Source organism: Triticum dicoccoides, chromosome 5B, assembly GCF_002162155.2.
Source record: "Triticum dicoccoides isolate Atlit2015 ecotype Zavitan chromosome 5B, WEW_v2.0, whole genome shotgun sequence".
Taxonomy (NCBI): Eukaryota; Viridiplantae; Streptophyta; class Magnoliopsida; order Poales; family Poaceae; genus Triticum; species Triticum dicoccoides.
Window position 1 is genome coordinate 281,295,508 of NC_041389.1, and position 8,339 is coordinate 281,303,846.

Below are 8,339 nucleotides of genomic sequence, written 5' to 3' on the forward strand. Positions count from 1 at the left end.
CCCTCCTAATAGTTTTCTGTGGGATTGTTGTAGCTTGGTTAAAAAAGTGAACCTTATTTGAAAAAATGAATGTTTATCAAGTTTTTGAATTTTTATTGAAATGCTAACAAAACTTCCAAATTTCAAGCATTTTTTGAAAAATGTAAACAATTTTTGAACATGTTCTTAAATTTTCGATTTCTTGTTTGTAAATTCTGAATATTTTTTGGAAAAAATGAACAGTTTTGAAATTTCTGAACATTTCTCGGCCCACTACGTCGCTCGCCCTTCCTATGCGTTTAGTGGGGCGAATCCTATTTGACACTGCAGGCGCCGGTAGTTACTCTTTCTGCAAACAGGCGCCCGCAGCCGCGTTTACTGGGCTCGGCCCATTTCTAATTTGCCTCCTGTTGTCATTAGCGTAAAAAATACGAGGGCACAGGTGTTCAAGCAAGCTACCCCTTCTTTGTGAGGGCTACACTCTAACCATAAGGCCATCGCCCCGCTCATGCAAACGTACTTCACTTCTTTCTTTTATTTAGTTCTTTATTTTATTTTGTTTTTTATCGTTTTTGTTTATTCTTTTTTGTTTTCTTTAATGCGCGTTTTTTAAATTGTATGAACCTTTTTTATAAATTGATGAACTTTTTAAATTAGATTTTTTAAAAATAAATTTGATGAACTTTTTTCAAATTCAGTGGATTTTTTTCAAATTTGATGATTTTTTTTCAAAATAGATGTTTTTTTAATCTAATGAATTTATTTTTTCAAAATCAATGTTTTTTTAATTTTTTGAACTTCTAAAAATTTGATGAGATTTTTCAAATTCGATAAAAAAATTCCTAATTCATGTTTTTTAAAATTTTGTTTGATTTTTTTTCCAAAAAATCTCTTTTTTCTGAAATGTATGTGCAAGAAATAGCATGGCTACATTTTGAAAATTTCGCATTGTAATCATTTCTAGCTCATTGTAGCTCGAGTGGTAAGGCACTATGCAGTATAACTAATCGGTGCGAGCTCGAATCCTCAGCGGAGCAAAAACTTTGGAGGTTTTTCGCGCTACAAATCCCCTGCATGTTACTGGGCCAGCACACAAGGTGCGCTAGCAGGCGCCAGTTGACTGACCCGGCGCTAAAGTGTCGTATAGGGGCTCCTGTTTAGTTGACTACTTGATGCAATGAGCGTGAAATATGGCTTTCCTCATAAAGGCTACAGAAACAAAAAGACTGGAGTACAGTTTGTGAACATTTTTCAATTTTTTGTGGACATTTTTCATTTTTTTGTGAAAATTTTCTAGAATTCAAACTTTTTTGAAGTCCTGAACGTTTTTAAAAGAAAAAGGGGAAAAGGAAAGAAGAAGATAAGAAAAAAAGAAAAAAGGAAAAAACACTAGGGCACTCCGCCCTTCAATGATCGGCTCAAAGGGCGTGCACGGGTGTGTGTTTGCTGCATCCGCGTGGCCCTATGTTCTAAATAGGAGCTCCCACGGCAAACAACGGGCGCTATGCATAGGAGGTCCGACTGGGCCGACCCTTTGGCAGCCAATCTGATGGTACCATCACTAATGTTCCCGAAGAGATGGCACTGATGACCACTGATTTCTACTCCAATTTGTATAGTTCAGAGGGCACCATAGGGATGGAGGAGGTCTTATTACATATACCCACAAGAGTTGATGGCATGATGAATATGGCGCTCAATAAGCCTTACAGTAAGGAAGAAGTTATCGAAGCGCTATTTCAGATATTTCCAACAAAAGCCCCAAGGCCTGACGGATTTCCAACCCACTATTTTCAACGTGATTGGGTCTTATGTGGTTGTGAGATAACGAGTATGATCATTAGAGTGCTTAATGGAGAGGAATCACCACAAGAGATAAACCACACGTTCATTGTTTTGATTCTCAAGATTGCAAGTCCAAAACTTTTAGGATAGATCCAACCAATAAGCCTTTGTAATGTGATTTTGAAAATCTCTTCAAAGGTCGTAGCTAACAGAGTGAAACTTATTCTCCCCAAGGTCGACTCTAAAGAGCAGTCGTCGTTTGTTCCTGGACGTCTCATCCGTGAAAATTTCATAACAGCTTATGAGTGCTTACATTAACACAAGGAGGGTGAGAGGGAATATATTTTATGCACTTACACTAGACATGATGAAGGATGTTATTCTCAACTTTGGCATTAGCCCTCGGTTCATTAAAATAATTATGAGGTGAGCGACATCTGTTTCATTCTTAGTCCTTCTTAATGGTGAAATTTTAGATTCTTTCAGGCCTTCCCGTGGAGTGCGACGGTGGTCCTATCTCCCAGTACTTCTTCTCGCGGCAGAAGAACTACCTTTTCTGCTGAAATGTGTTGATGGCATGGGTGGAATTAAGGTAGCACCCTCAGCTCCAAAGGTGAACCATCTTCTTTTCGCCGATGACACAGACCCCTGTTTATTGAAGTAAGCAGTGATTGTGTTGTTCGTGTTCGGGATATTTTGGACAAATGTTGTAGAGCCTTGGGGCAGAGGAAAAAGGTGGACAAATCGTCTATCTACTTCAGCAAGGGAGGGCATGGAACTATTAGAACGGGTGTTAAAAATATACTGGAAGTACATACTGAATCACTATCAGAGAAGTACCTTGGTTTGTCTTCACATATGGGTAAATCTAAGGAGGGTGTTCCAAATATCTTAAGGATAGAGTTTGGAAACATTTGCAAGGGTGGATGGAGAAGTGTCTGGCAGGTGGCGAGAAGGAGGTACTTATTAAGTCGGTAGCCCAATCTAGCCCTACATACTCCATTTCATGTTTTTACGCTACCCCGTGGGCTTTCTGAGCATATTAACATCCTTTATTCGAAAGTTTTGGTGGGGCAGTAGGAGAGGCAAGAGGAAAACCACTTGGATATCATGGAAGACTATGCCAATACCCAATTTTATGGGAGGTATGGGCTTTCAAGATATCGAATTGTTTAGATTTTTGCTTCTTATGAGACAAGCATGGAGATTAATGCAAGAACCAGACTCCCTCAATGCTCGAGTCTTAAAATCAAGATACTACCCTGACTGTGACCCTTTGGCAACGAACATGGGATTGATCCCTTTGTAGGTTTGGTGGTCATTAATGGAGGGAAGTGATGTACTGTCACTCAGATTGATCAAGTGGATAGGGCCGAGGGAAGGAACCAGTATTTGGAGTGACAATTGGTTGCTAAGGGACTTTAAACTTCGGCCCATTTGTGCACTTACACAAGACCTATCAATGCTTGTTTCAAAACTGATAAATGGTGCAACCAAACATGGAATAAGCAATTGCTAAACGAACATTTCATTGCTCTGGGTGTTGAGGTGATTCAGAATATTCCGCTCATCTCTAGGGTACAACATGACTTTTGGTCATGGCATTATGACAAAAGGGGTGTTTTCTCCGTCTTATCTGCCTACAGAATGATCACATGTATTTAGACCCACAAGGAGTCTTGGTTAGAGAATCGACCTGGTCATTCTAACTAGGAGGAGATAAATCCTAGGCCAAGTTGTGGAAGATAAAGGTTCCATCCAAGGTGCGTGTATTCACATGGAGATTGGCACGTACTTCGTTCCCGACGAGAACAACGAGATGCTAGAGGAGCATGAAAACTATGGACGTTTGTTCAGACTGTAACTTGGCAACAAATACTTGGAGGCTCTCGTTGTTCGAATGTCATATGGCAAGGCATGTATGGGCCTTAGGGGATGAAGATATTTTGGAGCGTACTCGACCGTTGCGATTCTGGCTTTTCAACACTATGAACTAGCAAGATTTGGGACGTGTTTTGGTGACTATGTGGGCTATCTGGTGGGAACTTCGACGGACGATCCACCACGGTGAGTTTCTGAGCCCGCTGACTACTATGAGCTTCATAACAAGATCCCTTGATGATCTTTATATAGCTTCGGCTTGCACTGCGAGAGCAATAACAAATCAGGTGAGAGTTAGGAGACCAAGAAAATGGATCAGACCTGATGAAGGTACATCAAGGATGAACGCCGATGGGGGGATATCATGCAATGGAAAACTAGTCGCCCGCGGGTGTGATCTGTAGAGATGAAAGCACAAGTGCTCCCTGGGTGATTTTGGTAATTAATGTCAACATATCTCTTGTTGGACTAATAGTTTTATCTAGTATAATTCAGACAAGTTCAACAGTGGAGTGGCAAGGACAAGAGGATGTGGAACCCTTTCAAAATGGTAATGACAAGGATTGGCAAAAGCTCAAGACTCTACATTTTTGTTTAAGTGATCCAAGATCACGTTGAGTCCATAAGAAAGCATATACTATTAAAAGGGGATGATGTTGCTTAATGGTCTACTTGCTCAAATTCTTACTGATATTGCTCCAAAAAACCCAGCCACTTTCTCTATCCAAATATGTTCAAAACCTAATTCCCAACTCAGCCCCACCGATATTTCCCATCCGGAGCCACCGAGTTCATGTTGACATAGCCACTACCAAAAATCCTAACGATTCTGTCACACTGATATGGATCTCGGTCTTACCAAGATCGCCTTGCCATCGCTCTGTGACTTGTTGCACTCACTTCGGTCCCACCGAATTGGCTTGACTGATTCTCTGTTTCTCATTTCATTCACTTCAGTCTTACCAAGACGAGGTTTAACCTAAGCCCTAGCACACCGGTCCCACCAAGTTGTTCCTGTCGGTCCCACCAAGATTCCTAACGTTCATATTTTTGTATAGATTGGTGCCACTGAGATGGGTCAAAAGTATGTAATGGTTGGATTTTGTGTGGAGGCTATATATACCCCTCCACCCCTTCTTCCTCATTGAGGAGAGCCATCAGTACGTTCCTACACTTCCACCATTCATTTTTTGAGAGAGAACCACCTACTCATGTGTTGAGATCAAGAGATTCCTTTCCAACCATTTGAACCTTGATTTCTACCCTTCCCCAAGTTTCTTTCCACTCAAATCCTTCTTCCACAATAGCCAAATCTACGTGAGAGAGTTGAGTGTTGGGGAGACTATCATTTGAAGCACAAGAGCAAGGAGTTCATCATGAACACACTGTCTATTACCTTTTGGAGAGTGGTGTCTCCTAGATTGGTTAGGTGTCGCTTGGGAGCCTCCGTCGTGATGTCGAGTTGAACCAAGAAGTTTGTAAAGGCAAGGAGATCGCCTAACTCGTGAACATCTACCCGAGTGAGGCAAGTCCTTCACGGGCTATGGCCATGGTGGGATAGACAAGGTTGCTTCTTCGTGGACCCTTCATGGGTGGAGCCCTCCGTGGACTCGCGCAGCCATTACCTTTCATGGGTCGAAGTCTTCATCAACGTGGATGTATGATAGCACCACCTATCGGAACCACGACAAAAATTATCCGCGTCTCCGTTGCGTGTGCACACTCCAATCCCATCCCTTTACAGTCTAGCAAATTGCATGTTTTACCCTTTCCACTGCCTATACTGTTGTCATGCTTTCTTGAGATGTATTGAGTACCCTTTAACATGTGTAAACTCCACCTTAACTTGAAGAAATTAAAAACTACCACTTTTACTTGTTAAGGGTCTAATCACCCCCTCTAGACCCCTCTTCTCGATCCTTTCAATTGGTATCAAGGCATCAGTCTCCATTGCTTTGCTTTAATTGTCGTTGGAGGAATATGGACGAGTCTACATTTGGGAGTATTAGATAGAGAGTGTCTATTCTTGATGGGAGTTTTATGGTTCTTGGAAAAAGGAGATGCTTGAGATTTTCAATGAATATAATTTGAACAAGTATATTATTAGACCTTATATGTGCCTCCCATTGACCCTTTGCATCCTACCCCCGATGAGTATCTTGACATGGTTCGCAATCTTAGGACTATCAACCTTATTAATAGAGGATTACCTAGAATTGTGCTTATTTGCTTGCCAACATTTGAATGCGCATATACTATATGGAATTATCTTGAGGAACACTTTCCAAATTAATATTTGAAAAACCTGAATGTAATTCTTCAAAAGTCCATTGCCTTTCATAAAATGAAGCCTAGTGATCCCAAGTTTGATGAATGTCTATTTGAGCTCCGTGACTTATGAGTGCCAAGGGTGATGTTTGAATCATTAGTAGCATCATCTCGGAGACAACTAGAATTCATAAACTTGAACATTGTCATGGTCATAAATCTAACGAATCACTTGAACTAGGTGATGACTACACGGATGACAATGATGATGATATTGAGCATGGCTATTATAATGAAGATGGATAAAGTGATATTGACTATGAGGAGACTATGATGAATCTTAGTCTCATGGCGAATCTTCAAAATTACATATCCAGAGGAAAGGAGTGGATTCTTGATAGTGGATGTACCGATCACATGACCGGAGATAAAGACATGTTTCGTGAGCTTGCCAAAAATGATGGTCCACACAAGTATGTCACTTGTGGAGACAACTCCAAGGGTAGGGTACTTGGCCTTGGTAAGGTGGCCATATCCAATGATAGGTCCATTCAAAATGTTATGCTCGTTGAATCTCTTGGTTACAATATTCTGTTCGTATTTAGACTAGCTGACTTTGGTTTCAATGTCTTATTTACCAAAGTAGATTGCCACGTGTTTCGTAGAGATAATCATAATATGGTCTTTACTGGCATTCGTAGAGGTGATCTATACATTGTTGATTTCACTAAGAGAGTCCAACCTCGTACTTGTTTAATTTCTAAATCTTCTAAAGGATGGTTATGGCATAGAAGGTTAGGTCATGTTGGCATGTGAAATCTTGATAAGCTTATTAAAGGTGATCATATCCTTGGTGTTAAAGATGTTATTTTTGACAAGGATAGACTTTGTAGTGCTTGTCAAGCAGGAAAACAAGTTGGAGGAAGTCATCCCGTGAAGAACATCATGACCACAAGAAGACCACTTGAGCTACTTCACATGGATCTCTTCGGTCTCAATGCTTATAAGAGCCTTGGTGGTAAGTCTTTCGGTTTGGTCATTGTTGGTGATTTTTCCAGATTTACGTGGGTGTTGTTTCTTGATGACAAATCGCAGGTCCAAAAGATCTTCAAGAACTTCGCTAAGAAGGCCCAAAATCAATTTGAAGTGAAGATCAAGAAGGTTCAAAGTGATAATGGAATGGAGTTCAAGAACGCCAATGTCGATACCTTTCTTGACAAAGAAGGGATTTCACATGAGTTCTTGGCTACGTACACACCTCAACAAAATGGAGTTGTTGAGTGGAAGAATTGGACACTTATTGAGATGGCAAGAACGATGCTTCATGAATACAAGATGCGAATACACTTTTGGGCGGAAGCAGTTGAGATAGATCGTCATGCCACGAACCGACTATATCTTCACAAGCTCCTCGGCAAAACGGCATATGAGCTACTCACCGGTAACAAACCCCAAGTTGGATACTTTTGACTATTTGGCTCAAAGTGCTACAGTCTTGATAAGCATCGTTGTTCAAAATTTGCTCCTAAATCTCATGAGGTTTCCTACTCAGTTATGGCTCAAACTCTCACACTTACCGTGTCTACAACAATTTCACCCGAAAGGTTGAAGAGACGGTAGATGTGAAGTTTGATGAATCTAACGACTCTCAAGTAGAGCAACTTCCAATTGATATAGGGGACAAAGACCCCATAGAAGCAATTCAAGATTTGACTATTAGCAAAATTCGCCCAACGGAGGTGAAGGAGAGCACTTCATCCATCCAAGTGGAAGCCTCAACTTCACACCAAGGTGAACCACAAGCTGACATGGAGGCATCCACAAGTGGAACATGTCAAGACGAAGGAAATGAGGAAGTAGAACAAGATGAACCACCTCGACCTCCTTCTCCACCTCCACAAGCGAATGGCAACACCAACAACAATGAAGAAGAAGAAGATGAGGATGATGATGTTCCACCACAACCCAAGCAAAAGCTCTCTCGAGTTAGGGCAAGAGTCTCAAAGGATCATCCCGTTGAACAAATCTTTGATGACATCAAAACTGGGAGAATCACTCGCTCTAAAACTCGTTTGGCTAACTTTTGTGAACACTACTCATTCATTTATAGTGTTGAACCTATGAAGGTAGAAGAAGCCCTTGAGGATTAAGATTGGATAAATGCTATGCATGATGAGCTACACAACTTCGAGATGAATAAAGTATGCACATTGGTTGAGAAGGCCAACGATGATCAAAATGTCATTGGAACCAAGTGGGTGTTCTGGAATAAGCAAGATGAGGATGGACAAGTTGTGCACACCAAGGCCCGTCTTGTTGCTCAAGGCTACACTCAAGTCGAAGGTATGGACTACGGTGAGACATATGCCCTCGTTGCTAGACTTGAGTCCATTCGCATCTTACTTGCTTATGCCAATCACCATGAT